General features: G+C 46.4%; 1 protein-coding gene across 6 annotated transcripts in view; it reads right to left on the bottom strand.

Annotated features, from left to right (window-relative positions):
* The window catches only part of POMGNT2 (protein O-linked mannose N-acetylglucosaminyltransferase 2 (beta 1,4-)), a 28,328-nt gene extending 16,499 nt beyond the window's left edge, over window positions 1-11,829 (bottom strand). Inside the window, exons 1-4 of one of the 6 annotated variants that reach the window (XR_013947009.1) lie at window positions 11,066-11,829; window positions 8,991-9,090; window positions 6,679-7,577; window positions 5,385-6,570 (exon numbers count right to left, since the gene is read on the bottom strand). The gene's annotated coding sequence lies outside the window, so the exon portion shown is untranslated. Of the gene's footprint in view, window positions 1-5,384; window positions 6,571-6,678; window positions 7,578-8,990; window positions 9,091-9,454; window positions 10,537-10,625 lie in introns of those variants that run through there. The other 5 variants (XR_013947010.1, XM_080581251.1, XM_080581248.1 and 2 more) reach the window with 5 other exon arrangements.
* Between the last annotated feature and the right edge of the window lie 5,838 nt (window positions 11,830-17,667).

The following is a 17,667-nucleotide window of genomic DNA, read 5'->3' as shown; positions in this document are numbered from 1 at the left end:
TATGAATAGTACAAAGTTCATGGAAAAGTTTACAATATATAGACTATATATTGCTCTGAAGTTCGTGACTGCATGAAAAGACAACTAATACTCAGCTTTATAAATTTAAAGAAATTTATTTCAATAAGCTGCTAGCTCTCCAGCTTTAGTTTTATACCTGTGACACAACTGTAACACGGTCAGAAGCTAAGAAGCAGCGAAGCCGTATATAAATACGTGTGAAACTGTCCCAGAGAACCTTACAGGAGGAGGGAAGGGGAGAGCAACTCGAGTCTTCATTTTCTATTAACTCTCAGGTCTCCGCATGAACATGAGTAATAACCCAAGTATTAAAGAACTAACAGCCAGAAGCAAGGAACAGGGGTATGAACAAATCATTAAAAAGTGGTAAGTACCAAGGGCCCTAACTTAGCTATGGGCAGTAAAAATATACACACAAGAAACCACCTCATGTCTCCTCAAAATGAATCTGGTCATATACTTTTAGTGCTGAGTAAGTGACTACCTCAGCGAGACACCAGTGTCTCTGTTAGAAAGGACAGTATTTCATCTGTGCTCGGAGGTCTGACAACCTATTTACCCAGGTGCTTCTCTCCCTCTTCCTAAAAGAGGAAATTACACAGCAAATTAACTTCTGTGCACCTTTTTATTTTACATCCCTCCTCGTCTCCCCTCCCTTCACTCCCCCCATCCATTGGAATGATGAAGAAAATATAGATAATTCACAACAAAGTTGAAATAAATTCATAAGAGCAGCAATGCTGGCCTTAGTCTTTTTTGGCTCACACAAGTGACGTTATGATACAGGGAGTCAGTGGAAAATGAAGAAAAGAGGTCCCAAATGTGGTGTCCTGCCTTTCTGGAAGAGGCCTTTAAGTCCCCTGAGGCATGGGTGAAAGGCTCCTCTGCCCAGAGAGCACTGGAAACTGGAGAACACTGGAAATCATTCTTGCCAGCCCACAGGGATTTCAATTCACAAACAATGCATTAACACCCCACTCAATTTCCATTACAGGTGGCCAGCTGGGAGAGGGGGAACGAATAACAGACTAAGACACGAAGCAACTCACCGTTAATTCATTTCCAGAGCATCAGAGGCTCATCAGCGACTGCCCCTTGCTATGGGCTGCTGCCACCTGTGACTAAATTCAACTATCAGCTTGCCAGAAGCAAATGCAAGGCCCCAGCACACTCAAGCCATTTGCAATATAAAGCATTCTTCTTCAGAAAAGGGAGCACAGCCCCCGTGCCCAAACTAAGGAGAGCCTTTCCTGGGGCAAGAGAGGGGACAGAGCCAGAAGGCTGTGGATTCCCTTAGGGCATTTTTGCAATTGCTGAGGTGTTTTACACAGACTGTGCTTAGCTGTTTCATTGGTGAGCAGCTTAACATTACCTGGGGCTTTCTGAGCTTAAAGAAATTGGTGTTTACACTCTTGTTCTGTCCTGCTGTCAGAGCAGGACACATTCACACTAACACACCCTAGGTGTTATTCAGAGAATGGTATGCACAACTAGGCCCTAAAACATTAGATGAAGTTTTAACCCCCAAACCAATGAAAAACTCACGGCATGACTGAGAAGGATGTGGCAGAAACAGCCCAAACAGGCTGGTTTTGAAGACAGGAAGACCCTGAGGAGGGACAGCAAAGCTCTAGAGTCTGTTTATCTTTCAGTGCTAGCCACAAGGCTTCATAAACACATCTTTAAAAAAAATATATGTCTACTGATGACTATGTCAGAGCATAATTAGATAAATAAGAAAGGTCTTCCTGCATGCAAGGCCACTTCATACATATGTCATACAGAGCACAAGTAGGAAACTACTTACAGTTCTTTGGCTTCATGCATGGTTCTAGCATCTATACACCTGTAACACCACATACAAAGAAATCTTTGCAACCAAAAAACAAAGCCATATTTATTATGAACAACAATTTATTCTTTGGCAGGTTAGCTAGATGGGACAAACCCCATTTTTTTTCATAAACACAAGACAACTGTTCCCAAACAAGCTTTTATTCCTCTTATCTTTAATCCCTGCCTCCATATAGACTGTCCCCACACAAGAACCAAGCAGTCCCTGTGTAACATCAAAATGTCCCCCCTCACCTCTTTTTTTAACCCACAGATGGTCTTCAGAAGATCCAGCAGCTGAAAAAGGGACTCCTGGATCCAGCTGCGTAGGAGTCCAGCTGCCAAGGATTATCCAAATCTGTTTCAATTCTATAACACAGAGTCAAATGCCAGGGGAGAGGAGGACACTTGCATGGGTGTTTTGAAGTGAGAAGTCAAAATATTTTATGATGGAAAAAGGGAAACGTCAACAGGTTCAGATGTAAAAATTGCGCAGCACGGATTGTTGTAGGTATGACAAAGCAAGCTTTGCTGTGTGAGACAGTCAAATGGCAGTGAAAGCTGCAGGCGAGATGGGAAAAGTTGGAGAAATGCTTCAGCTGTTAGTGGAAAGAGCTTTAAGAGCTAAACGGGCAAATTACTGAGCTACCCATTTACACAGCATTTCTAAGGAAAACGTCAAAGTTAAGCCCAGTCAATTGTACTTCAGCTGAGGTGTGTTTCTCTCACAAACATAAATAAAACAAATAAACAAAAAAAGAATATAGAAGACATGAGACTAAAATAAAGGGAAGAAAGAAAAGAAATGGATAAGAGAGCAAAAGAAGACACACTTTGACACAGGATATACACCAGAAAAAGGTGCAACCTTCAAGGACTGCTTCAGAGAAAAAATACAAGAGTGGGAGATTATCTTTTTGATCTATATTTATCAGTAAAACACCAAGGGATTTCCAGTCATGACCCTAGGACTGTAGAAAGCGAAGAAAATCGCTTAAAACACGGGAGATGGATATGAGAATCGCAGTGCCAGCTGTAATGTTGCAGGACCAGTCAGAGGTAATTCAGGGAAAATAAATGATGCTATAAAATCAGTGCATCACAAGTCAGTTCCCATCTCTCTTCTGGAGTCTCAAGGACACAAGAGGGATGACATCTAACTCAGCACCCCAAAAACTAAATAAATCAGCAATAAAAACATTTCCATTTGTACACACAAATGACGTCTCCCCTCCCAGTTAGAATCAAGCTCAAATCAAGCAGGAAGGGGACAGACAGCTTCACACCGACAGGAGCACGCAGACAGCATCCAGAGCAGAGAACACACTGCTTCCTTCCTCGGGAAGAAAACACGCCGTGGAATTCAAACGAGCAAGAAACATGTTATGAAAATGAACTAGGGTGGAGAAAAGAAATCTCCAGTCTCTTCCAACACTTCAGCCCCAGTGCGCTGAACCACACGCTGCCAACCTACCACAGCCAGGGTGCTCTGCTCGTGGTTAGCAGACACGGGCAGAGCATGAAAAGTGAGAAGGGGAAGTGCCTGGGTGCACTGCAGGGTAGCCAACGCCAAACCACGAGGGTCTCATCCACATCAGCTCACGCTGCGGAGTCAAGGTCAGCGACGCCCAGGAGAAATACCTGCACTACTCGAGACTGCTCTTCCGGATGGCTGCACAAAGGCCCGTTTCCTTTTCCTCCTTCAATCCACTAAAACAAATTAGTGAGGGCTTTGCCCACCCCACGCAGCGTGGTGCCAGGTAGATGGACCCCCACGGGAAGCAATGCTTGTGCTGAGATCTCAGCGCGCGCTTCGCTCCCGTGAAAGGGCTGGATCAGCACTTTCAATCACACATCCTCATGGGCCAGGGATTTGCATTCTTATGCATCTGTGAACTTCCCAGAGCATTTAATTTATCATCCTGCCTGTGTTAAAGGACGGCAACGCCGTGCTTGTTTCTCTTGCACCCACTGCACTGCAGAAAACAACAAAACAGATTTCTCAACGGCAAGGTGAAGGGCAGTGGTATCCTTTTTCGCCCTCTGATGATTTAGCTGTAGCGTACCATCACCAGGCTTGAATGAGAAAAACGGAAAAAGACTCAAACGGAGAAAGAAAAAAATGTGGGGGAAAAGGATATTTTACTTGCAGCAACATAAAAAAATATCCATTGCAGATCACATGAAAACAACATTTATATTAAATTTATAACATTTATATTAAATTTATATAAATTTATAACATTTATATTAAATGTGATCTCTGAAGAACTGACAAGGATAAATCCATGTGCAGTTCCATGTATTTCGGCCTAAATATGGAAAACACACATTACTCCGAGTTTACGAAGGGCTTGGTTTTATCAGCACTATTTATACACACGTTCCTGGTTCATTTTAGACATGGTTTATATTGTACACAAACTATAAAAATGAAATGCACGGCAGTGCAGTTATGTACCAAAGAAACAAGATTAAACCAACAGACTTGAGTGCTAACTGATTTTAAAACAACAGATCCTTATTTTTTTTTTTTACACATTTTTCTAAATTATGTATGGGCCATGTATCCCTCCAGACAAATGAACACTGATAAATTATGTTCTGTCTCTAGCCAGGCACTTCAAGCAATCTCCACCCTCCCACCTCCTCGTCGCATGAAATAAAGATGAAGCACCGCGGAGCGTCAATCACACCGCAGATCCATCCAGCACCTGCCTCTACCTGAAACAACAGAATACATGTGTCAAGATTTTCATCAGTCTCCGCTATCAGCTGTCCAAATTTCCGCTGCAACGGCCTCAGGCACTCCCCGAGAGGTTGCTGCCTACTACGTGCCCTACACAGTCAGCATTACACCGGCCTGCATCCAGTTCTTCCCGCAAGTTTCCCCTGACGGAACTGCTCTCCTTCCAGCTGACTTTATCTTTTTACCTCGACAAGTGATTTCCGCTGCGTCTGTGGGCTGAGGCACGTTTAACAAGCAGCACAGCACGCTCCACGACCTCCCCAGCCACACGCCTGCAGGAGCGCTGCCCGCCGTAGCATTAAGCCCACTGCGTGCGCCTGAGCACACACATCCCATTTCTGACCTGCTTCATTACCCTTTTCCCAGCAAGCTCACCCAGAGTTAATTTAATGTGTTTAAGGACTGAAGACCAGCCTCAGCTCCCTGCAGCGCTGCCAAACATGCTGCACGCAGAGAATCTGGCTGTATTCCACCTGTGGGGTTTCCGCCCGAGCCCACTTACCTTACCCAATACTCACAAAGTACACAGTCGCAGATCGCAGCAAGGCACAGGGATTGTTCTTCCCTATATTCATGCCCTAGTGGCCTGCTCACCTTACAAGACGTCTCCCCGCAGCTGCAGAAGGGCATCCATCTCCAGGCCAGGGAGCAACACCAAGGATTACTCAAGCTCTTCACCTTGAAAGCCCCATAGAAGTAACACCTTCCCTTCCCAGGGTGAATTCCAGCTTCACCAACTTTTATGACACCAGGAGACCCTGTACAACCACGGGGGCTTTGGGAGGAAGAGGGGACCGAGCCTGTGTTCAGAACTCACATCTGCGTGTGCCTTCGCAGGGCAAGCCCTCCTCTGTTCATAAACACCCAAATGTACCTGTATTGTGCTTTGTACCAGTACTATACAAACTGAACACCTTTGAGGCTTAAACACAAATCACCCCTCTATTGACCTAGCCAATTACAAAATGAAGAATGACAACAAGTTGTGTAATTTGTCTTATCACTGGCTTCATTGCTACTTGGGGCTTCAAATCATGGCAGAAAAAATGCAAACCAAAAAATGAACTGCTGGTAGCATGTTTGGATTCTGGTTTTAAAAGTACATTGCTATTTCTGTCAATGTGTAGGGAAATGCAAACGCACTGTACACTTCTGCATCAAAAAATTGCTTTAATTGAGTATTAAGCCAGCAAGAAAAAAATTACTGTAGTTATTTCAGAGTTGGTTTGGCACATGTGATTTGTCTGCAAAGGTTAGTACTAATACGCCAAAAGTCTTAGACCATTTTACTGCAGGATGATTAGGATGTAGAATCACAAAATCAGAGAATATCCCAAGTTGGAAGGCACCCACGAGGATCATTGAGTCCAACTCCCGGCTCCACACAGGACCACCCAAAAATCAAACCGTATTTCTGACAGCATTGTCCAAACGTTTCTTGAACTCCAATTTAGGATATCAGGACCCTAATAAAAACTGAAGCATTAAAAGAGAGGGACTGGGGAAGGCCTGTTTCCTTCTGTTGAAGGAAAGGCAGTAATCTAATTAAGCGTGAGGGTGCCTACAGATGGAGAGTTAAGGTCAGAGGAAAACTGAGGAACCCAGCGAAAAAGAGACTGATGACAAAACTAGGAGTGGAGTACAAACCTCCCAAGTGTAATTACAGTACCCTCAGTCCTCTTAAATGCACTTGATTTCAAGTTCATTCATTCCCCTTTCTTTGTTTAAAAAAAGCCAACCATAGGCACCAGAAATAAAATGCCACCAATCCAAAGCAATCAAGGCTGCATTTTTATGGTTAACTCTGCCCCTCTCCTCTTCCTCTCAAGCTTCCAACTTCCCATCTCAGGGCTGTCAGCAGCTGTCAGCGTGTCATATGAACATACAACGTAACTTGAGAGGCAATACATCAGAATACCTAGATGTGACAGCAGCAAATTCCACCAGATGGTCTTGGGTCATATCCACTGATTAAAAGAAAAAAAAATTTAAAAAGGAGAAAAACTCACGTAAAAGAAAACAACACCCCCCCCCCAACAGAACTTCTGAAGAAAAAATAAATTTGGTATATGTACCATCTCCCCTTTTGTCCTATCCATGCCGGCAGAAGAGATGCACAATAGCTCCACCTCTTGTCCTCGCCAGCTTCTCCTGTCACCAGCACCAATCCGTGTATTTCATCCTCCTTCCCTAAGAAGGCATCTAAATAAAGCTGTCACACCATGAAAAGGCAGAACGTGCCAGTAACAACGGTGCCTTCCACCTGAGAAAACTCTTGGTGTTTTGGGCACCAGGTCCTGCTCCAGCATCCTCACTGTCTCTAGCTGCACCAAGCCCAAGCTCTTCATCCTGGATCACTTTCAACCCCACCATCTCCCACCCTACCCAGCTCCCGGTTGCTCTACCAGGAAGCTCTGACTCTTCCGATTCAGGCTGCCTACAAACCCCAAAATCAGTTTCTACCTAGAAACTAAACTGATCATTCAACAAAGGAAAAGGTTCTAAACTTAAACGGGTAACGCCTTTTTAATGGAATGCCTTTTGACTTCCAGAAGTTCTTGCACAAATTCTAGACTAAAGATTTTTCAAAACATCGAATTTCCACAGACAGAAAAAAAAAAACACAAAAACGACTTGCTCTTTAATTGTTTTCAACAGAAATACTGTAAAGCTGAAGACATAAGGATAATATCTATTCAACAGAACTGGTAAAATGTCACCTTCTATTCTGATATTTTAATTATCGCATTAGCAAAACAAAAATACTGCAAATCAAAGTCCAACAATCAGCTGTTTACTTTATTTATTTATAGACATTTCTGAAGCGCTCATCACCATGGTAACCAGAAACCCCTTTTTTCCCCTCCTTGTTCAGAAGAAAAGTTGTAATTTTGAAACGTGATCCTCTGATGGCACAGAACTGATGCGCTATGCTGTGACCACTTAGGCAGGTGCTTAAAGTACACGACTAGACCTAAGTCAAAGCCAGAGCGATAGAGAAACGGAGATACAAAAAAGGAAAAAAGGAAAGGAATGAGAAGCCAGTTAAAAAAGATGGAAAGAGTAAAAGCCTCTCCTATGAAAATTCACAGTGTACTTAGTCCTACAGCAAGTCGTGACCTCCCTGGTGCTTTTTCCCGCAATAGCACGTGACTGGTTCACGGAGCACAGTTCAATTAATCAAGAGCGATCAACAGTTTCCCAATTTATGCCGAAGACACTGGTGAATACTCTCGAGCAAGGATTTCTAAGAGGAGAGCAGCTTACAAATGAGGCTGCGGAGGGTTGCCTCTCTTTTGAGAGCAGAGAAGTCAGGAGCCTCACTTTGCTGCTCACTTCTAATTCCTCAGCAATTAGCCATTATCAAATTCCCACAGAATTAATAGAGCTTTTCAAAAATGCCATCTGCTTACAAAATATCACAGAAATGAGTAAATTAGAATATCGCTATTCCATACACCATTATAAAACGAGTTACTAGATACGTCATGCTATTGCAGTTTCTCCATGATACTCCTGGTGTGCACAAGCACACAACTACTTTCCAGACCCTCAGAAATGATTGAAATTGTCTTTGTATTATTTGTCTGGTTGCTTCCCAGCACCCTATGAGAATATTAGAGATTATACAGACACACACAGAGTAGTATTTCAGATCCTTTGAAAGCTAATGAACTTCTAATGGGAATTATACAAAAAATAAAAGAGAGATTTTTAACCTATTGTCATTTTGTTATGTAAGAGAAATTATCATCAAGATTTCCCCAAGACACAGGTATTAGAAGAACTGCCTTCAGCTCTGCGTTTAGTTTGATCCTGTACTCTTCATAAACTGACACTGTCCAAAGCAGTTAAATAAGGAGTGTTTGGCTGCTCCTAACCAAACACATACATCTTTATGCAAGACTGGTGGCTATTTTGTAGTCTCTTAAGCCGTTTTCTATATAGGGCAGAAGCCGCGTGTATGACAGGAGGAAAAGTGACAAGTCCCTCATCTGGGAAAGCACCAGCAGGCATTGTTATCAGAGCAGACCACTTCTTTTAAAGTGGACCGATGAAGCTATTTTTAAGAACAACTAATAACATCACAGAGGAGAATCTGAACTCGGCAAAGGTGAGCTGTGTGGCTCAGTACTCCTGGGAGGCAGCTAATGAAACTGAAGCTCGTCAGACACAGGCTGCATCCAGTAATTGGCTTTGAAAACTCGCAGCTTAAATTCCGCCACGCTGAGTTCAATGCCCAGCTCGCAGCTAGCTCCAGAGCCGAGGGCTGCGTAGCATGACCAAGTGTGAGCAGCTGCCCTCCTCCTGCTGCACAGCCAGGCCCAGCCCGCGTGCTTGGAGGGCAGAGAAAGAAACCTGCTTTCTTCCAGCACCTTGCACCTACCAGTTCTCTGCCAGGACAGGAGAGGCAGCTGCAGGACAGTGTTGGAGCCGAAGGTGCGCTGACACAGGAGGGAGCACGTCCTGCCACCAGCAGCGAAGGTCTGAAAGAAGAAGGAGAGTCCCATGTCACACGCTCACCTAGCAAAGCTAACCCTCGGTCACCACCCCATGCCAAGCATGAACTGTCCCTTAAGCACAACCGCTGGCTTCCCCAGGGAGGTGGCCAGCAAAACGGGGGAAGCATCACCCATTTCCACCAAAACCTTTCCTAGCCCACTCCTCCCCACGCTTTATGGACCCACCAACCCATTCCGCCCACCGCCCTGAACCACAATTCTGTGGTGATCCTGGGTGACAACCAAAGAAATTAGTGTCCCACGTGGGGGAAGGCAAAATTTTGCCTGCGCAGCTGACAACCTGTGACTGGGTTTGAGCTCAGTGCTTTACTGCTCTCCTTTCCAGCACCTTCTTTTCATGATTCTTCCTGCCTCCCACTGCTTCCTAGAAAAAGCTGCTTCTTCGCGGCCCAGATAGGCTTTGGTTGGAAAAGCCATTTTAAACAGAGATCAGGTCTTCTGCTGAGAGAAGCCATCTATGGCTCTGTTTATATGAATAAAATGATCACAGAATCACAGAATTGTAGGGGTTGGAAGGGACCTCCAGAGATCATCAGGTCCAACCCCCCAAGAATTATAGTTTTACTAGTGGAGGATCTCTAACATATGTCTGAGAACACCTCTTGAAGACCTTGCTCGTTTAGCACAGGTCAGATATAAATCTGCTATAAACTCCGAGGAGCAGTAGTTGAATTGGGGTTGCTGCCACAGGGAACTGTTTAAACCAACAGCACTTAAAAAAAGACTTTAAAGCAACAATTTTAAGACAGAGAACAACGGGGACGAGAACGCCCAATTTTCAGACGATTTCAGGGCACCTCACTAAGCTCATAGCGAGATGTGACTCAGGAGCTTGAAAACATAACGGGAAAGAAATGCCCGTGGAGCCGATCCATTTTGCACACTGCTTAATAGAGAGTGGGCTCTAGGTAACTGGTCCCAAAACGTTAACCAGGTACCTAGGGTCTGTGTCACGGCACAAACATTGGGGGCTGGACTCCAGCTTCGACGATAGTTAGTTAAAACAGCAGAACCACCATCTCGAAATGACAAACCACTCAAAACGTGCTTTTGCAGAACAGCAGACCGCGAGGCAGGCTTCCTAGATCTAGTTCCCGAATTTGGTACCCACCACGTTTTTGGAAAGGACACCGCGCAGTGAGCACCCTGTCTCACTGCCGATGCCTTAGCACCCATCGGACGTGTCTGGGAGCTCTTCTGGTTCCCAGCCACGTCCAGGCTCGAGCTAACGAGCCCACCCATAGGGTCAAGCGCTTTAGGCTCTGAGGCTGCTGTGAAAGGGAGCCGTTACGCTTTTATTACCCAAGCCAACGCGTCCCCCCCGGATCAGCAACCGCCGTTAAGAAGTCAGCGTTTGTCAACAGTTACCCAACTACGGCGCTGGCGTGAAAGCACCGATACGTTCCCCGGGTTGTTCAGACCCCGGCGTTATTGCCACCACCGGTGTTATTGCCACAAGAGCGCGTCTCTCCAGGCTGTTTGGAGGCAGCAGCCATTACCTCCACGGCACGCTGGGGCGCGAGGTTAACCACCGGGCAAAGGACGAAGCTCGGGCGCTGAGAAGCGGGCTGATGAGCGGGAGCTGAGAGCGTGCATGTGCTCCCAGCGGCACCCGCACCACGAACTTTTCCCCCCGCTCCCCCAGCACCCGGTAACGAACGAGGGGAAGGAGGCGGATCATCCAGCACCTGTACCCACCGGGGCCAAATTTAGAGGGGCTGGCGAGCTTGCGAACCCCAAGCCAGGCACCGGGGGCGGGGGGGGGGGGGTCCCGACTACAGCTGCCCGGGGAAGGCAGCGAGCCCCGGGGCCGTGCCTGGAGCCGCCACCGGCTCCCGAGCCCCTCACCCACCAGCCCCAGGTTTCTCCCTCCCGAGGCTCCGCGTCCGACCCAGCCCTGCCCGGGGCTGCCCCCTCGTGCCGTGCCGTGCCCGCTCACCTGCCTCCGGCGGCTGCCTCCGGCCCAGCCCCGCCGTGCCGCGCCGTGCCGTGCCGTGCCGCCCCGACCGCCCCCTCCGGCGGCGGCAGCGGGAGGCGGCGGCCCCTCGCCCGCCGCGCTGTGGAGCCCCGGGGTGGCGGTGGCGGCGGCGGCGCATGCCCGCGGCCCGAAAGGCGTTGTGGGGCTTGTAGTGCGCCGCTCCCTCACAGAGCAGGCCCCGTGCTGCTTCTGCGTCTGTCTTGTTTTTGTTTTGCCTTTTTTTTTTCTTCTTCTTCTTTTGCCAGCTTTCTGGGGTTGGTAATGGGGTTTGTGTGGTGCTGCGGGGCTGTCATGGGTGTTCCTTTCCACAGCCCGGAGCAGGTGCCCCTTCCTCTTCACTCCTCGTCTCTTCCTCACATCTCCAACTTCCACCTCGTTTCTCAGCATCCCTGCCGCTGCCTTCCCACGCTGTGTTCCTCAGGGCCCTTTTCCCTGCCCGCACGCCGGCCTCCTGCTTTCCTCTGCTCCGTGCTAAACCAGAGGGCAGCCCTCTTTATTAAGCATAGCCAGCTTCAAACCTCAGAAAAATCTGACCCCTAACAGCTATCTTTACTACAGGAGGGTTCCTTTCCACCGCGGAAAGTGACAGTAGGTCCCACGGGGAGTTTTAGTGAGGTCAGGATTTGCCACTGCGATTTGGAGCTTGCCACAGCTTGAACAGCCGGCTGAGAGCACGCAGAGACCAGCACAAAAGCCAGACTCAGCCGAGCACACGTACATTTATGCATTCAGCATCTGTGCATGACCCTGCTCCTCTCAAAGCCAGCGGGACTTTTGTCTTTCCCCGCACCGAGGCTTTTTATTTGTCACGGGAGCTTTCCGTTTCCACACCCACACAGTCCTCTAAGTGGAAGAGAAGGGCAATTAATGGCTTGGTAGCATCTTTCACGTTAGCTAGCGTTTGTGTGCATAATTAAATACTCCCAGAGTGACGGGACTGCTAACCATGTTCAGGAAATAATGTAAAACTCAGCCGTTGAAATGTTTGCCCCTGAAAAGCAGAGAGTCATTTGGGGAAAATCAAATTTAATAGCTCAGCACTCCTTCTGCCGGTCTGTTTTCCTGTCTTGCAAATTTTTGTAGCTAACGATCCAAATAACTATCTCGTGTTATAGAAGATATACGTGAGAACGAAGGGTTTTCAGAAATGCTCATTGCTGCACTAAATATAACTTCATTAAAGTCTATACGAATTTTAGCGTTGACCTCCCATGGCCTGATAAGGCAAGCATCAGGCTTTTGAGATTCGTTTTCCCAGATTTGTTCAGGAACTATTACGCTAATGAAATCTATTGCAAGAGATCCCATCTACTGACTTTCTCATTAGGTTTCTGAGTTATACTCCAGTCTTAAAGGGACTTCAGAATGTTAGATCTACATCCTTACAACTAAGCAACGGTGCAAAGGAATAATAATCATCATAATCATTTTCATTAACGTTTGCTGGAATAAAACCTAACTATTTATTTCAACAATGTTTACAGTTCTCTATTAATTTCCCCAAAGCATTGCGAGTAGAAGTCTCTTCTGGAAACTAAGATTTCACAAATACCTGTTTGCATATTCACAGAAATGTCATCTGCAGTGCTATTTTTCCTCCTTGTTATGAAGTATTTAATGAACCAGTCAAAAAGCCAGACATTACACCAATTTGAATTAAGTGGCCAGTCACGTACTACAGACAATGAATGGCCAAAGATACAGACATAATCATTCAAAAATAAAAATAAAAAATCCACCCATAGGCTGAAACATGTTTGTGTGAAATATTCATAGGACTGTAGTGATTTACTGCCATGTCTGTTTCAGAATAATTTGCAGTAGGAAAAGAGTATAATCTGATAAACTTTTCATGCAAAATAGTTTGTTCATTATTCCTGGAATATCAAGCTTGTAGACTAATCTGATATGATGTTTAAGCTTGTCACCTGTAAGGGGGAGGGAATTGTTTTCCCAAACACAAGGTTTTCCAGGGGATACCTAGTGAAAGCAACGTGAATATGCTGGTAGAGGAGACAGTCACCTCCGTGCCCAGACATAGGTGCCTGGTGCCACCTGAGGCAGCTCTGGCTGCCTGAAATGTCTGTGCCAGGCTGGTAGATGTGACATGGACCTGCAGGACACTGTCACTCATTGTAATGGCAGCCAGAGGCCTGGCCTGAGCTCAAGAGCCAGCACAGTACCGTTACACCCAAGTCACCCCAACAGGACTGCTCAAGGAATGAAGCAGCTTTCAGAGACGTGGGCAGAGGATGGATCCGCAATTAGGAGCTAGAATCGTTGAGCTGCCTTTTACAGCCCAATAGACAGAGCAGTAGCTCCAACCTAAGGCAAACTTTGAAATGTTTCTATTTCATTCTTCACCTTTTGTGCTTGGGTTTTAGCTCCCTTTGTATGTGCAACCTCTTTTAATGAGAAAATAATAGAAGGCCTGATCCCAGCAGCCACCCCCGTCCAGCGGAGCCACTGATGTGTGATGTGCCTGCTCACGAGCATCAACAAGCGGGACTGCAGCACTCCAAGCCTTCAGCTGAAGTCAGCCAGATCCATCAGCTTCTCTGTAGTGACTGGGAAGGAAGGCTTTTGCTTTGCCTCCGACTGGGGGACAGTTAACATTAAGACAGAGCATCAAGAGGAAATCAGAGCTGTATATAAATACATCACTCATAAAACCAAGCAGGTACCTCTGTAGACACTTAGACCCCATGGCAGGCTAGTTTTACAGCACCCTGCACTTTTGTTGAAAGCTATAAGTGCCCTCTGCTTTCTTCCTGAGGTGCAGCCCATTATCTGGACAGAGCTGACCTGTGCTGGGAACGGGGCCCGGTGGCTGGATGTGGAGAACAGACGTATCAGTGGCTCGAAGATTTAGATGGACGGCTGCCAGATGGTAGAGAGGAAAGGAAGGCTGCTTTTAGTTATTTTTACAGAGCCGTTGTGTGTTGAGGTTTTAGAGAGAGCCCAGCCAGGCTGCATGCCATCCCTCCAGACCTCTGCTGCAAGGAGGGAGCACTGCAGTGGTCTGGCTGACGAGACAGCCCTGCTGCCCAGGCTGCTTGCAGTCCTCCGTGGCAGAAAGACCTCGCCGCAAAGCAGCATCAGCTACCTGCAGGAGCACGGAGAGGGATTTAGTGAGTTGTAAATTCCTCTTGGAGGAGGAAAGAAATATATTCATTCACAAGTGAACCCTTTATCTCTGGCAAAGTTCATGCATGTCCAACTCTGCTAGTTTTCTCCATTTCTGTGTGTGCTGCACAAACAAACATTTGGTGGGCACTTGTGCTGTTAACCCTTATACACCAGGCCAGGGAGAACCATTCACACACGTTGTTGCCAGGATCCCCCTGGGATTGAGCCACCCAGATTTTTTAAATGTCAGCTTTGCAAATTATTAGCTGGGGGGACTCAAGTGAAGCCAAGGGATGTGGCAGCTTGTGTGCAGGGTAGTCACAGCTCAGCAGAGCCTGCAGGCCAGCCAGCCAGTACGTAAAACTCGAACAATTTTGGATCAGCACCAATGATTCAAGTCTTGTAAGAGGTGATAAGTGACATCCATGGACTGTGCTGCTGCCTGATCATCCTGCCAAAGAGCACCGTTTCAGCCAAAAATGTCAGTGAAACCATTTGGGACTAAAGGCTCCGCACATTTGCTCGGCATCCTCAAAATGCAGACAGAAGAGAGAGCAGAACTAAGGATTTTGAAAGTGCTACATGCCTCAAACCTCTCTTGCAAATTCATGTAATTCACTAAAGAAATGATACATATTAATGTCATTCTGCCTCAGGTATATGAATTTGTTTGGATGGGCTAGATGCTTTGTTCCCTCCAAAGACCAAGACTCATTAAACTGTCTCTCATTTGGCAAATCCAAGCAGCGACTCCACTCTCTGGAGTCCCTGACAGCCAGTAATAGTTGTAGAGTGATGAGTACCTACCCTCAGTATCAATTTTCATGTGCTGATACCAAGCACATGCAAGAGGAAAGGAAAAAAAAAAAAGAAAGAAAGAATCTGCTGTGGCTGCTGAGCGTGAGGCACTGAAGTGGCTGGTGTGCATGCCGGGGAGGGCACTGGCTGCCCCAAAACGGAGGGTCAGTTAAGGCTATCTGCTAATTTCATTAGAGAACAAAAAGAAGAGCTACCAGACTTGTTTCCTGCCCCTAGCAATCAGGTCCCACTGACCAGAGAAGTGAGCAGCACGTGGCATCTGCAATGGAGAGGCTGCACAGCTGAAGGGAGAGAAGCTCTTCCCTAGCTCATCATGGAGTGGCGACAACTTCTGATTATTTTTGGAGTAGTCGTCTTTTTTAGGGGGGATAGAGAACAGTTAAATAAGCAAACACTTCATTTATTTAGCTATTCATTTAGAGAAACTTGAGAAATAAGGATTTTTCCCTGTTAACAGGGTTGTATTTGGACTTTAAATAGGTGTTCCTCTTAAAGAAAGGAAAAGACTTTCACTGACCTAATGCCGTGACTAAGTACACAGAGAAGGGTAGCACAGAATAGGTAGTTACTAGTGGCAATGAATAAAAAAGACAGGAAAATGGAGAAACTCAGTGACAGTCAGCATCGATAGATGTGCCAAAAGCTTGTGAAAGCTCCCTTTGTATGATAAAGTGACTGTCACATGAAATATTAGCAACTATCCAGAACTGGGAAAGTGTGAAAATCTTGTTGCTGTATAAATTATCTGAGACACTCATGCCAATTATAGACTTGCTGTGAGGAAGAGAGACATTGGTAATCATGACAGCGACTGTGTTTGAGTGCCATGTGAATATTCCCAGGCAATTATTCAAATCAATCACTTCTTGTCTGGGTAGGAAGGATTCATCACTATTAGCACCTCGCGTCACGCAGTGACTGAACGGGTGATGCTTCGCTATTTCTGGTGCTCTGAGATCTGCCCGTTTTTAACGACAACACCGGGATGTGGGGTACTGAGGTGGGGACAGGCACCCACGGGGCTGTGCACCCCACAAGGGATACTCTGGGGTAGGGGACATTGCTATAAATGTGAGATGCACACGTTTTATTCGCCAGGCTGTCACGAGCCGGACTGACTGCTTGGATGTAGACCTTTGGTCTGGGCTGATACAGCTGGTCTGACCTTCTTTGTGTACGTATCAGGAGGTATAATTTAGCAATGCACTTGGATTGTAATGTGTCCCGTCCGTTCCTGCTCCCACTTCCTGCAGGCTGCTCATACGTGAAGTCTGATTCCAGTTTATACACACAAGGGGGTCAGATAAAGCTGCTGATGTGTCCCTGCCAAACCTTAAGCACCTGATTTTGCAGGCTAAATGAAAAACTGCTTACATGTCACCGCTGAAAGTGCCAAGGTGATGTATCAGCTGGCCTTCAGAATCTCCCGCTGCTGTTAGAGAAACAAAACTAACAACACAGGCAAGAGATAACTTGCAATGGCATTGGTTCTTTAATAAATTAATGAAACAAAGCCTTCACCAAGGGGTAGTTCCCTTTATTTCTGCATGTAAGTGTTTGTACCAAAACAAAAAAGTGATTAACTCTTCAAGCTGGTGATAGCAAATAAAGATATGGCTCACCTCTGCTTTCACACGCTCGGTGTCTTGCTCCTAAGAGCTCCTTCTCTTTATTCATGAGCTCTTCAGGGACAGGATTTTTAGCAGTGCCAACTTGTGATCAGCAGAATATTTGCTTTCCTTTTTTTTTTTTTTGTTTTAATGCCTGTGTTGTGGCTCCTAGGTATCCATCTGTACCTCTCAGGAAAATATTTATCGCTTGCTGCCGGAACATGTTTTAGGATGCCCAGTTTGAGCAAGTGGCCATGTCACTGGGTTTGAGACTGGTTCACAGGCTGGAGCATAAGCTGCTGACATCTGAAAATCACTGAGCTGAGCAGTCCTTTGGAGATCTTCTCTTCAGCCATCTGACTCCTTCAGGTCACCCATCAGAAGTCCTGAGTCTGTTTGACGGTGGTTGAGCCAAGACTCGGGAGAGAATTTTGTGATTTCCTTTGAAGAGTGCTTCTGCTGCAGATCTGAATGCAGATTTCTGCATCTCTAATTAGCTGGGATATCCTTCATTCACATACAGTTGTGAGGGTGTATTACCTATTTTTAGGAAGTTATTTTAGGGGTAAGGAAAGCAGTTTTGTGTCTCACACCTCCGTAGCAAAGGTCTGAGGTCTGCACACAGAAGATGACCATTCCCGCTTCACACGCTGGCTGAGCAGTGACAGCAGCAGCATGGTTTTTGTAGGATGTGAGCATTTTCCCTGCACTAAGCCATAGCCTGAATTTTGTCACCTTCCTTTAATGACCACGAGGCAAAATGGCAAAGATTTGTGTTTGTCTCTCCGTCTGAGTGCCAGGCCACGAGGGGCAGGTGGAGCCAGCTCTCCTTGCCTAGCTGACCCTGGTCCAGGCCAGCCAGATGCGAGCAAGCCCACTGCCAATCCTTGCTTTTGAAGTTTGCATCATGTTCGAGTGACCTTGCTTACAGCTCACCAGAACCGTGCCCTCCCCAGCACCAGCCCTGGATGTCGAAGGAGTTGTAAGGGAAGAGTGAACCGCAAG

The sequence above is a fragment of the Anser brachyrhynchus genome, assembly GCF_964034855.1.
Source record: "Anser brachyrhynchus genome assembly, chromosome: 2".
Taxonomy (NCBI): Eukaryota; Metazoa; Chordata; class Aves; order Anseriformes; family Anatidae; genus Anser; species Anser brachyrhynchus.
The sequence above is the reverse complement of the archived record's forward strand: the minus strand, read 5'-3'. Positions and strand labels throughout refer to the sequence as shown.